At 39.5% G+C, this 14,440-nt stretch overlaps 1 non-coding gene across 1 annotated transcript; it reads right to left on the bottom strand.

Moving 5' to 3' along the window:
- Positions 1-6,522: 6,522 nt before the first annotated feature.
- On the bottom strand, positions 6,523-6,594 carry trnam-cau. Its single transcript has one exon. It is a non-coding gene; the product is annotated as a tRNA-Met (tRNA).
- Positions 6,595-14,440: the final 7,846 nt, after the last annotated feature.

The following is a 14,440-nucleotide window of genomic DNA, read 5'->3' as shown; positions in this document are numbered from 1 at the left end:
CACCCGGACCACCAATACTGCAGCCCCTCAGGGGTGCGTCCTCTCCCCACTGCTAGTCTACACCAACGATTTCTCCTCAGGTGACTCTCCTGTGAAGCTCCTGAAGTATGCAGACGACACCACTCTCATCGGACTGATCCAGGACGGTGATGAGACTGCGTACAGACAGGAGGTGGAGCGGCTGGTCCACTGGTGCAGCCAAAACCACCTGGAGCTGAACCCGCTCAAGACCGTGGAGATGACAGTGGACTTCAGGCGAGACCCTTCACCACCTTTACCCCTCACTAGCCGCAGTAATACTATTCTCTCCACAGACACCTTCAAGTTCTTGGGAACCACAATCTCTCGGGACCTGAAATGGACCGGCCACATAGACTCTGTCCGGAAGAAGGCCCAGCAGAGGCTGTACTTCCTGAGACAGCTCAAGAAGTTCAACCTGCCGCGAGAGCTTCTGAAGACCTTCTACACTGCCACCATCCAGTCTGTCCTCTGCTCCTCCATCACTGTCTGGTTTGGATCGGCCTCCAAACAAGACAAGCACAGACTGCAACGGACAATCAGGACTGCAGAAAAGATAATTGGAATCAACCTCCCATCTATCCAAGACTTGTACCTGTCCAGGACCAGGAAACGTGCAAGGAACATCTCTACAGACCCTTCTCACCCAAGTTGCAGTCTGTTTGAACTACTCCCCTCCGGATGGCGTTATAGAGCTCTGTACGCCAAAACCAGCAGACACAGAGACAGCTTATTCCCCCAGGCTGTTGCTCTGATGAACTCACACCACTCTTAGAGTCTCAGAGTCATTACTGTGCAATAACATCCTGCTCTCCACACCTTTTTTGAATTGTCTACACTGTTTGTACTATGTGTCTTCTCTGCATCCATTGCAGCCTGGTCATCCTGGAAGAGGGACCCTCCCATCTGTGGTCTCTTCTCAAGGTTTCTCATTTCCCCTAGCTGGAGTTTTGAGTTTTTCCTTGCCCTCTTAGGAGTTTAAGATCAGGGGATGTTTGAGAATATTTGCCATTTTTCACATGTCCTGAGCGTTGTTAGTCACCTAAATGTTGAACAGAGGCTGTGATTTATCGAAGTCAAATTCCTTGTTTGGCACGCTCAAACATGGCGAATAAAAAACTCTTGAATCTTGAATAACGACGATGCTGACGTCAGGGCGCACGCGCGGCGTTGTTGACAAAGGACGAGGAATTTGATCGATGGATTTAATGATTTGGAGTGACACAGATGGTTTGATAATATTATTGCTTATGTAATAGTTATTTGATATATAATTTATATATCGTTATATGGGCCTGTGGAATATTTTGAAGTGCAAGCGCCGACACCAGCGCGCACCCATTGTTGACATAAAGGACGATCGATGGATTTAATGAATTGGAGTGACACAGATGGTTTTATAAACGTGTTATTTATGTAATAGTTATTTGAATAACTCTGAATGTTACGTCAGGCCCGTTCTCAGCTCTTCGTTTCTGTTTATGTCACGTTAGCATACCTATCGTTTAGCCTGTTGTTGCTCGTTCATGTCTGTTCTTGGTGTTGGATTTTGTCGAATAAATTTCCCCCAAAATGCGACTTATACTCCGGAGCGACTTATATATGTTTTTTTTCACGTTATTGTGCATTTTATGGCTAATGCGACCTATATTCCGGAGCGACTTTTAGTCCGAAAAATACGGTAACAGGCTACGTCCTTCAATGCCGAATACTAATACGAATACCAATACCACGAGTCCAGTGGGCGTGTCTAGCAATGTCAAGTGCATTGCAGTAGTACTATTTCCAATCAGCACGTTTACCTTACGCAGCCCCCAACAAATTTTTCCAAAGGTAATTCGTAAACCAAAGACGTGCCTCCTACCTCACTTGGATATTTGTTCTTGTTCGAGTTTACAGGACTACATTCCTCCTTTTTGACCTTCATACCTGCGATGCACATATCAAAAGCCTGTTTTCGTCACAGAGAGTGAAACTAGATATTTAAAATGAATTGGACCATACAAATAGCTTCACCCAAGAGAATCCAGTTAAGCCTTTTTGGCGTCAGCATATCGGCATTCGCATGTCATATGATAGTTTTGTTTCTGTTTTTGAGAAGCCTGTTATTTATTTAAGATTACTTCCTTGTGGTGAGTCTACTCTGAATACATTTGTATTTAACAAACCACCACTTTCAGTTCAAAGAAATTACAAAACTAAGAGTAGTAGTCATAAATTAATATGAAACCTAAACACTGCAAGAGACAATAATAATGTATGCACAGCAGTCTAATACCCACTGTAAAGTTTTAATAACATTTCTGTTTCCCCATTTCACCACACAATAAATCAGGTATGTCAGCAATAAAGAGTATAAAGTGTAAAATAGTTCAGTTTTTTAGATGCTCCTTGGTTTTCTAAAGTATACCTATACCGTAAGGCAGCAGACCCAGACAACATCCCAAGTCGAGCGCTGAAGGACTGCGCTGAGGAGCTTAAGGGTGTCTTCACAGACATCTTTAACACTTCCCTGCAGCAAGCCATCGTCCCATCATGTTTCAAGGTTGCCACCGTCATACCTGTGCCGAAGAAAACTGCCCCATCCTGCTTCAATGACTACCCCCCCGTGGCACTGACACCCATCATCATGAAGTGCTTTGAGCAGCTTGTCATGACACACATCAGATCCATTCTCGCCCCCCACCCTTGACCCCTTCCAGTTTGCATACCGAGCCAAACGGTCCTCTGAGGATGCAATCTGCTCTGTCCTCCACTTAGCCCTCACCCACCTGGAAAAAAAGAGACTCGTATGTGAGATTGCTGTTTGTGGACTTCAGTTCTGCTTTTAACACCATTGTACCACAACGACTCATCTGCAAACTCGACAAACTGGGACTCAGTACCTACCTCTGCAACTGGCTACTGGACTTCCTCTGTCAGAGGCCTCAAGTACTACGTGTTGACGACAGTATCTCAAGCAGCATCACGCTGAGCACGGGGGCCCCCCAAGGCTGCGTGCTCAGTCCGCTGCTCTTCACCCTGCTGACGCATGACTGCACTGCAACCTACAGCAACAACCGCGTCGTGAAATTTGCTGATGACACAACTCTGGTGGGTCTCATCACCAAGGGCAGCGAGACTCAATACAGGTTGGAGGTCGACCTTCTGACCACGTGGTGCAGGGACAACCTCCTGCTGAACGTCGTCAAGACCAAGGAGATTGTTGTTGACTTCCGGAAGGGTCACACCCATCACCTGCCACTGACCATAGACGGTGCTGTGGTGGAGAGAGTGAGCAGCACCAGATTCCTGGGGGTGCACATCAGTGAAGACCTCTCCTGGACCACCAAACACTGCATCACTGGCGAAGAAAGCTCAGCGCCGCCTGTACTTCCTGCGGAAACTCAGGCGAGCAAGTGCTCCACCAGCCATCATGACCACATTCTATCGAGGCACCATTGAGAGCGTCCTCTCCAGCTGTGTCGCTGTGTGGGGTGGAAGCTGCACCGAATACAACAGGAAGGCCCTGCAGTGCATAGTGAACACAGCCGGTAGGATTATTGGTGCTTCACTCCCCTCCCTGAAGGACATTTACACCTCCCATCTAACCCACAAGGCGACCACGATTGTGAGTGATGTGAGTCACCCCGCTCACACTTTGTTTGATCCTGAACTCTCTCCCCCCTCTCCCCCCTCGGCTACATGACGTCCTGGCCTTTTGGGTCACGATGGCTGCCTTGCACTACTCCACTTGCACTACTCCTCCTGTACTTTTGCGCTATTATACTGACTGTCTGCTGTATGCACAATTGCACCATTTCCACCAAGTTGCTCTTATTTATTCATTGCTCTTATGTATTCATTGATTGTGCCTTCTCATTTTTACTTTTTGTATTGTTTACTTGAATGTCTTGTCACCGTGGGACAGTAGGAAACGTAATATCGATCTCTTTGTATGTCTTGACATGTGAAGAAATTAACAATAAAGCAGACTTTGACTTTGACTTTGAAAACAAAAAAATAGTACACTGTGTGCAGAATTACTAGGCAAGTGCGCATTTTGACCGTATGGTCATTTTTATGCATATTTTCCAACTCCATGCTGTATAAGCTTGAATGCGTACTCAATACAAGCATATCAAGTGATGTGTATTTGTGTTATGAGGGATGGTGAGGCCTCAGCAGATCAACACACTATATTTGGGAAGTGCGCTATCCGCGCCTCACGGCAAAAGCCATAGCCAATCACCTGTTATCCAATTTACTCACTGCGTGCTCGTTTTATTTCTTCAGATGTAGGAAAAGGCTCAGACACTGAAGCAGAAATTAGACTTACACAGGTTGGTTGAGTTCAATCACAATTCTTGTTAAGAAAGCTCTGTTTTCAGGAAAGTACAATACAGCGCTGGGCCTTTCGTGCGACCATGATCAAGAGCAGAAAGTCTCCATTCAGAAAAGGCAACGTTCAAGGTTCTTTGGTCAGCTTATATTCAGTTGCACATGCCGGTGTGGGCCGAGTTTGATGGGTGATGAGTCTTTGGGGTGGGGCAAGTTCGCAGTAGAGTTTGATTCCATGGGAGTGGGTGCTGATTATGGGCGATTCGATGTGTGTGGGGGCTGTTGTTTTCCTTTCCGTCTTTCAGCCTTGACGATCATCTTTGGCCGGGTCTCCCTCTGGCACCTGCTGGTTTTATCTCCAAGTGACCTTCCTGTAAACATTCTCCTCCATTCTTGCACATACACTGTCGCATCTCTTCCATTCATCATTCTTTCAATTTTGTCATTTTGTGCGGAATCATGTGAGCTTTTGGCTGTGACATCATCAATTTATTAATGTTCCCTGACTATGCAAAGTTTGTACTCACCACTTACCATGTTTTTGTTTGTTTGTTCTTTCATACTCCATGTACTTGCTTACGTCATCATATTCTTACTTTAATCATGCTGTCAACTACCGTAATCTTCGGACTATAAATCGCACCGGAGTATAAGTCGCACCAGCCATAAAATGCCCAAAAATGTGAAAAAAAACATATATAAGTCGCTCTGGAGTATAAGTCGCATTTTGGGGGGCAATTTATTCGACAAAATCCAACACCAAGAACAGACATGAACGAGCAACAACAGGCTAAACGATACGGTATGCTAACGTGACAAACACAAACGAGGAGCTGAGAACGGGCCTGACGTAACATTCAGTTATTTAAAAAAAACTATTACATAAATAACACGTTTATAAAACCATCTGTGTCACTCCAATTCATTAAATCCATCGATCGTCCTTTGTCAACAATGCCGTGTGCCGCGCCGCAGTTCAAATTATTCCACAGGCCCATACAACGATATATAAACTATATTTTAAATAACTATCACATAAACAACAATATTATTAAACTATTAGTGTCACTCCAAATCATTAAATCCATCGATCAAATTTCTCGTCCTTTATGTCATCCTGGTGACAGAGGACATGTCCAGAGTATATGGCGCTTTAAAGTGTTAATTACTTTATTTGATTCTTTCTCTCTATTTTTCATGTTTTGAATATGTTCAAGATAAAGATATCAAAGCATGTGAAGTGATCAACTATACTAAAATTAACATGTGAAGTGGTCAACTATACTTGTAAGTAAGTGATGTGTTAATGATCAAGTAAAAATTTGTGAAAAAAAACATATATAAGTCGCTCCTGAGTATAAGTCGCCCCCCCACCCAAACTATGAAAAAAAACGCGACTTATAGTCCGAAAATTACGGTATATCTTTCAGTAGTAATCGAAAACTGGCGTCTAGCATTAGTCAAAACATAAGATACAATCAAGTACTGAACATTTTTAGACGACTTTGGCAGTGTCCGTGATTTAGAAAATCATCGGGCATGCATTAAACAGTTCCTTAAGGGTCATTAAGCTATTCAGGCCATATATCAAAAAACATTTGTTATTTCAAAGTGCTCAGAAATATACATATGCCCTGTGAACTGGATGCATTGAGGATGGGTCAACTTCCATGCAGTACAGCCAACGTGGGGAAAATATTATCCGCACAACATTTCGTCTCAAAAGTATGACTTGATAAACAGTTTCCGAACGCCACAAGTTCCAAATAGCAGAGGACAGTTTCGATCCATCAGACCTCTGGGTTATGGGGCCAGCACGCTCCTGCTGCACCACTAGTTATTCATGATGTCATCTAATCGGCAAACGAGCATTCGGTTCCAACAACTGGATTCTGATTGTCACTCATATCGTTTCGCCTCAGTTGTGTTCAGGCTTCATTACATTACGAACAAAGCTCAGTAGGGCAGCACGAACCTGGATGATGGTGGACAAACAATTTATCCTCCAATTTCAAGCTTTAAATAGAATTATTTTTTAACAAAACTATGGGGGTGTGCAATTACATGTCACTTGTTTGTGTATGTTCTTCTGTGTGGGTTTTAGTTTGTAAAGACTTTTAGCTTGTATTTTTTTATTCTTTTATTTTCGCAGATAAAAGCTTTCCAAACGCCACAAGTTCCAAATAGCAGAGGATGGTTTCGATCCATCGACCTCTGGGTTATGGGCCCAGCACGCTTCCGCTGCGCCACTCTGCTGCTCAGCCCTAGTCATTCATGATGTCCTCTAATCGGCAAACGAGCATTCGGTTTCAACTCGCAACTGGATTCTGATTGTCACTCATATTGTTTCGCCTCAGTTGTGTTCAGGCTTCATTACATTATGAACAAAGCTCAGTAGGGCAGCACTAACCTGGATGTTGGTGGACAAACAATTTATCCTCCAATTTCAAGCTTTAAATAGAATTATTTTTTAACAAAACTATGGGGGTGTGCAATTAAATGTCACTTGTTTGTGTATGTTCTTTAGTGTGGTTTTTAGTTTGTAAAGCTTTTAGCTTGTATTTTTGTATTGTTTTATTTTAGCAGATAAAAGCTTTCCAAACGCCACAAGTTTCAAATAGCAGAGGATGGTTTTGATCCATCGACCTCTGGGTTATGGGCCCAGCACGCTTCCGCTGCGCCACTCTGCTGCTCAGCACTAGTCATTCATGATGTCCTCTAATCGGCGAACGAGCATTCGGTTCCAATTCGCAACTGGATTCTGATTGTCACTCATATTGTTTCGCCTCAGTTGTGTTCAGGCTTCATTACATTATGAACAAAGCTCAGTAGGGCAGCACTAACCTGGATGCTGGTGGACAAACAATTTATCCTCCAATTTCACGCTTTAAATAAAATTATTTTTTAACAAAACTATGGGGGTGTGCAATTACATGTCACTCGTTTGTGTATGTTCTTCTGTGTGGGTTTTAGTTTGTAAAGACTTTTAGCTTGTATTTTTTTATTCTTTTATTTTCGCAGATAAAAGCTTTCCAAACGCCACAAGTTCCAAATAGCAGAGGATGGTTTCGATCCATCGACCTCTGGGTTATGGGCCCAGCACGCTCCCGCTGCGCCACTCTGCTGCTCAGCACTAGTCATTCATGATGTCCTCTAATCGGCAAACGAGCATTCGGTTCCAACTCGCAACTGGATTCTGATTGTCACTCATATTGTTTCGCCTCAGTTGTGTTCAGGCTTCATTACATTATGAACAAAGCTCAGTAGGGCAGCACTAACCTGGATGCTGGTGGACAAACAATTTGTACTCCAATTTCAAGCTTTAAATGGAATTATTTTTTAACAAAACTATGGGGGGGTGCAATTACATGTCACTTGTTTGTGTATGTTCTTTAGTGTGGGTTTTAGTTTGTAAAGACTTTTAGCTTGTATTTTTTTATTCTTTTATTTTCGCAGATAAAAGCTTTCCAAACGCCACAAGTTCCAAATAGCAGAGGATGGTTTCGATCCATCGACCCCTGGGTTATGGGCCCAGCACGCTCCCGCTGCGCCACTCTGCTGCTCAGCACTAGTCATTCATGATGTCCTCTAATCGGCAAACGAGCATTCGGTTCCAACTCGCAACTGGATTCTGATTGTCACTCATATAGTTTCGCCTCAGTTGTGTTCAGGCTTCATTACATTATGAACAAAGCTCAGTAGGGCAGCACTAACCTGGATGCTGGTGGACAAACAATTTGTACTCCAATTTCAAGCTTTAAATGGAATTATTTTTTAACAAAACTATGGGGGGGTGCAATTACATGTCACTTGTTTGTGTATGTTCTTTAGTGTGGGTTTTAGTTTGTAAAGACTTTTAGCTTGTATTTTTTTATTCTTTTATTTTCGCAGATAAAAGCTTTCCAAACGCCACAAGTTCCAAATAGCAGAGGATGGTTTCGATCCATCGACCCCTGGGTTATGGGCCCAGCACGCTCCCGCTGCGCCACTCTGCTGCTCAGCACTAGTCATTCATGATGTCCTCTAATCGGCAAACGAGCATTCGGTTCCAACTCGCAACTGGATTCTGATTGTCACTCATATAGTTTCGCCTCAGTTGTGTTCAGGCTTCATTACATTATGAACAAAGCTCAGTAGGGCAGCACTAACCTGGATGCTGGTGGACAAACAATTTATCCTCCAATTTCAAGCTTTAAATAGAATTATTTTTTAACAAAACTATGGGGGTGTGCAATTACATGTCACTTGTTGTGTGAAGGCGATGGCCTTCACACATATGTTATTCTACTCCATTCACTTTATTATTATTATTATTGTGTGAAGGCGATGGCCTTCACACATATGTTATTCTACTCCATTTACTTTATTATTATTATTCTATTTTATTCTCCTCACTTTTTTGTCCCGCTTCTTCTTCCACAAAATTCATCCGATTCACTCCATTCCACTTTTCACGTATTCCAAATATTCAGGAAAGGGTGGCTTCCATTTTTCTCGTTCCGAAAATTTTCCGTTTTCGCAGAATTCCCAAAATTCCGACAAATTTTCCCCATTCATTCTTAATGGGACATTCGACATTTCACATTTTTCACCTCTCATTTCTACATTTTTCAACCGATTCAACCCATTCCAACTTTCAACTGTTCATCTTTTGCCTACCTATTCCACAACTTCCCACTTACCAAAAACTTCACATCTTTTATTTTGAAATTCACACCCAATTCTCCAATATTTCCTTTTTCCCTTCTCATTTCTACATTTTTCAACCGATTCAACCCATTCCAACTTTCAACTGTTCATCATTTTTCTACCTATTCCACAACTTCCCAAAAACTTCACATCTTTTATTTTGAAATTCACACCCAATTCCTTTTTCCCTTCTCATTTCTACATTTTTCAAACGATTCAACCCATTCCAACTTTCAACTGTTCATCATTTTTCTACCTATTCCACAACTTCCCACTTACCAAAAACTTCAAATCTTTTATTTTGAAATTCACACCCAATTCCTTTTCCCCATCTCATTTCTACATTTTTCAACCGATTCAACCCATTCCAACTTTCAACTGTTCATCTTTTGCCTACCTATTCCACAACTTCCCACTTACCAAAAACTTCACATCTTTTATTTTGAAATTCACACCCAATTCTCCAATATTTCCTTTTTCCCTTCTCATTTCTACATTTTTCAACCGATTCAACCCATTCCAACTTTCAACTGTTCATCATTTTTCTACCTATTCCACAACTTCCCAAAAACTTCACATCTTTTATTTTGAAATTCACACCCAATTCCTTTTTCCCTTCTCATTTCTACATTTTTCAACCGATTCAACCCATTCCAACTTTCAACTGTTCATCATTTTTCTACCTATTCCACAACTTCCCACTTCCCAAAAACTTCACATCTTTTATTTTGAAATTCACACCCAATTCATTTTTCCCTTCTCATTTCTACATTTTTCAAACGATTCAACCCATTCCAACTTTCAACTGTTCATCATTTTTCTACCTATTCCACAACTTCCCACTTACCAAAAACTTCAAATCTTTTATTTTGAAATTCACACCCAATTCCTTTTCCCCATCTCATTTCTACATTTTTCAACCGATTCAACCCATTCCAACTTTCAACTGTTCATCATTTTTCTACCTATTCCACAACTTCCCAAAAACTTCACATCTTTTATTTTGAAATTCACACCCAATTCCTTTTTCCCTTCTCATTTCTACATTTTTCAACCGATTCAACCCATTCCAACTTTCAACTGTTCATCATTTTTCTACCTATTCCACAACTTCCCAAAAACTTCACATCTTTTATTTTGAAATTCACACCCAATTCCTTTTTCCCTTCTCATTTCTACATTTTTCAACCGATTCAACCCATTCCAACTTTCAACTGTTCATCATTTTTCTACCTATTCCACAACTTCCCACTTCCCAAAAACTTCACATCTTTTATTTTGAAATTCACACCCAATTCATTTTTCCCTTCTCATTTCTACATTTTTCAAACGATTCAACCCATTCCAACTTTCAACTGTTCATCATTTTTCTACCTATTCCACAACTTCCCACTTACCAAAAACTTCAAATCTTTTATTTTGAAATTCACACCCAATTCCTTTTCCCCATCTCATTTCTACATTTTTCAACCGATTCAACCCATTCCAACTTTCAACTGTTCATCATTTTTCTACCTATTCCACAACTTCCCAAAAACTTCACATCTTTTATTTTGAAATTCACACCCAATTCCTTTTTCCCTTCTCATTTCTACATTTTTCAACCGATTCAACCCATTCCAACTTTCAACTGTTCATCATTTTTCTACCTATTCCACAACTTCCCAAAAACTTCACATCTTTTATTTTGAAATTCACACCCAATTCCTTTTTCCCTTCTCATTTCTACATTTTTCAACCGATTCAACCCATTCCAACTTTCAACTGTTCATCATTTTTCTACCTATTCCACAACTTCCCACTTCCCAAAAACTTCACATCTTTTATTTTGAAATTCACACCCAATTCATTTTTCCCTTCTCATTTCTACATTTTTCAACCGATTCAACCCATTCCAACTTTCAACTGTTCATTATCTTTCTACCTATTCCACAACTTCCCAAAAACTTCACATCTTTTATTTTGAAATTCACACCCAATTCCTTTTTCCCTTCTCATTTCTACATTTTTCAACCGATTCAACCAATTCCAACTTTCAACTGTTCATCATTTTTCTACCTATTCCACAACTTCCCACTTACCAAAAACTTCACATCTTTTATTTTGAAATTCACACCCAATTCCTTTTCCCCATCTCATTTCTACATTTTTCAACCGATTCAACCCATTCCAACTTTCAACTGTTCATCATTTTTCTACCTATTCCACAACTTCCCAAAAACTTCACATCTTTTATTTTGAAATTCACACCCAATTCCTTTTTCCCTTCTCATTTCTACATTTTTCAACCGATTCAACCAATTCCAACTTTCAACTGTTCATCATTTTTCTACCTATTCCACAACTTCCCACTTACCAAAAACTTCACATCTTTTATTTTGAAATTCACACCCAATTCCTTTTCCCCATCTCATTTCTACATTTTCCAACCGATTCAACCCATTCCAACTTTCAACTGTTCATCATTTTTCTACCTATTCCACAACTTCCCAAAAACTTCACATCTTTTATTTTGAAATTCACACCCAATTCCTTTTTCCCTTCTCATTTCTACATTTTTCAACCGATTCAACCCATTCCAACTTTCAACCTTTCATCTTTTGCCTACCTATTCCACAACTTCCCACTTACCAAAAACTTCACATCTTTTATTTTGAAATTCAACACAAATTCTCCAAAATTTCTACATTTCTCAAGTAATTCAACACGTTTCAACGTCATTCCGCAGCATTCCCCGAAGAAGTTATTCATACATTTCGCCTTCACACGCAATTTCTCCAGAAATTGCACATTCTAGTTATTATTATTATTCTTCTATTTTATTCTCCTCACTTTTCTGTCCCGCTTCTTCTTCCACAAAATTCATCCGATTCACTCCATTCCACTTTTCACGTATTCCAAATATTCACGAAAGGGTGGCTTCCATTTTTCTCGTTCCGAAAATTTTCCGTTTTCGCAAAATTCCCAGAATTCCGACAAATTTTTCCCCATTCATTCTTAATGTCACATTCGACATTTCACAAAATTTCGTTTTTCACCTCTCATTTCTACATTTTTCAACCGATTCAACCCATTCCAACTTTCAACTGTTCATCTTTTGCCTACCTATTCCACAACTTCCCACTTACCAAAAATTCCAAATTTGAAATTCAACCAAATTTCTCTAAAATTTCGTTTTTCTACTCTAATTTCTACATTTTTCAACCGATTCAACCCATTCCAACTTTCAACTGTTCATCTTTTGCCTACCTATTCCACAACTTCCCACTTACCAAAAATTCCAAATTTTCAAATTTGAAATTCAACCAAAATTCTCTAAAATTTCGTTTTTCTACTCTAATTTCTACATTTTTCAACCGATTCAACCCATTCCAACTTTCAACCTTTTGCCTACCTATTCCACAACTTCCCACTTAACAAAAATTCCAAATTTGAAATTCAACCAAATTCTCAAATTTAGTTTTTCTACTCTAATTTCTACATTTTTCAACCGATTCAACCCATTCCAACTTTCAACCTTTTGCCTACCTATTCCACAACTTCCCACATACCACAAATTCCAAATTTGAAATTCAACCAAATTCTCCAAAATTTCGTTTTTCTACTCTAATTTCTACATTTTTCAACCGATTCAACCCATTCCAACTTTCAACCTTTTGCCTACCTATTCCACAACTTCCCACTTACCAAAAATTCCAAATTTGAAATTCAACCAAATTCTCCAAAATTTCGTTTTTCTACTCTAATTTCTACATTTTTCAACCGATTCAACCCATTCCAACTTTCAACCTTTTGCCTACCTATTCCACAACTTCCCACTTACAGAAAATTTGAAATTCGACCAAATTCTCCTAAATTCCGTTTTTCTACTCTAATTTCTACATTTTTCAACCGATTCAACCCATTCCAACTTTCAATTGTCATTCCTAATTTTCAAATTTGAAATTCGACCAAATTCTCCAAATTCTCGTTTTTCTACTCTAATTTCTATATTTTTCAACCGATTCAACCCATTCCAAGTTTCAATTGTAATTCCTAATTTTCAAATTTGAAATTCGACCAAATTCTCCAAAATTTTGTTTTTCTACTCTAATTTCTACATTTTTCAACTGATTCAACCGATTCCAACTTTCAATTGTAATTCCGAATTTTCTAATTTGAAATTCGACCAAATTCTCCAAAATTTCGTTTTTCTACTCTAATTTCTACATTTTTTAACCGATTCATCCCATTCCAACTTTCAATTGTAATTCCAAACTTTCTAATTTGAAATTCGACCAAATTCTCCAAATTCTCGTTTTTCTACTCTAATTTCTATATTTTTCAACCGATTCAACCCATTCCAAGTTTCAATTGTAATTCCTCATTTTCAAATTTGAAATTCGACCAAATTTTCCATAATTTCGTTTTTCTACTCTAATTTCTACATCTTTCAACCGATTCAACCCATTTCCAACTTTCAATTGTAATTACAAATTTTCAAATTTGAAATTCGACCAAATTCTTCAAAATTTCGTTTTTCTACTCGAATTTCTACTTTTTTCTACCGATTCAACCCATTCCAAATTTCAATTGTAATTTCAAATTTGAAATTCGACCAAATTCTCCACAATTTCGTTTTTCTACTCTAATTTCTACATTTTTCAACCGATTCAACCCATTCCAACTTTCAACTGTTCATCTTTTGCCTACCTATTCCACAACTTCCCACTTACCAAAAACTTCACATCTTTTATTTTGAAATTCAACACAAATTCTCCAAAATTTCTACATTTCTCAAGTAATTCAACACGTTTCAACGTCATTCGGCAGCATTCCCCGAAGAAGTTATTCATACATTTCGCCTTCACACGCAATTTCTCCAGAAATTGCACATTCTAGTTTGTTTATGTTCTTTAGTTTGTAAAGCTTTTAGCTTGTATTTTTGTATTGTTTTATTTTAGCAGATAAAAGCTTTCCAAACGCCACAAGTTCCAAATAGCAGAGGATGGTTTCGATCCATCGACCTCTGGGTTATGGGCCTAGCACGCTTCCGCTGCGCCACTCTGCTGCTCAGCACTAGTCATTCACGATGTCCTCTAATCGGCAAACGAGCATTTGGTTCCAATTCGCAACTGGATTCTGATTGTCACTCATATTGTTTCGCCTCAGTTGTGTTCAGGCTTCATTACATTAAGAACAAAGCTCAGTAGGGCAGCACTAACCTGGATGCTGGTGGACAAACAATTTATCCTCCAATTTCAAGCTTTAAATAGAATTATTTTTTAACAAAACTATGGGGGTGTGCAATTACATGTCACTTGTTGTGTGAAGGCGATGGCCTTCACACATATGTTATTCTACTCCATTTACTTTATTATTATTATTCTATTTTATTCTCCTCACTTTTTTGTCCCGCTTCTTCTTCCACAAA

The sequence above is a fragment of the Syngnathus acus genome, chromosome 3 (assembly GCF_901709675.1).
Source record: "Syngnathus acus chromosome 3, fSynAcu1.2, whole genome shotgun sequence".
Lineage (NCBI taxonomy): Eukaryota > Metazoa > Chordata > Actinopteri > Syngnathiformes > Syngnathidae > Syngnathus > Syngnathus acus.
The sequence above is the reverse complement of the archived record's forward strand: the minus strand, read 5'-3'. Positions and strand labels throughout refer to the sequence as shown.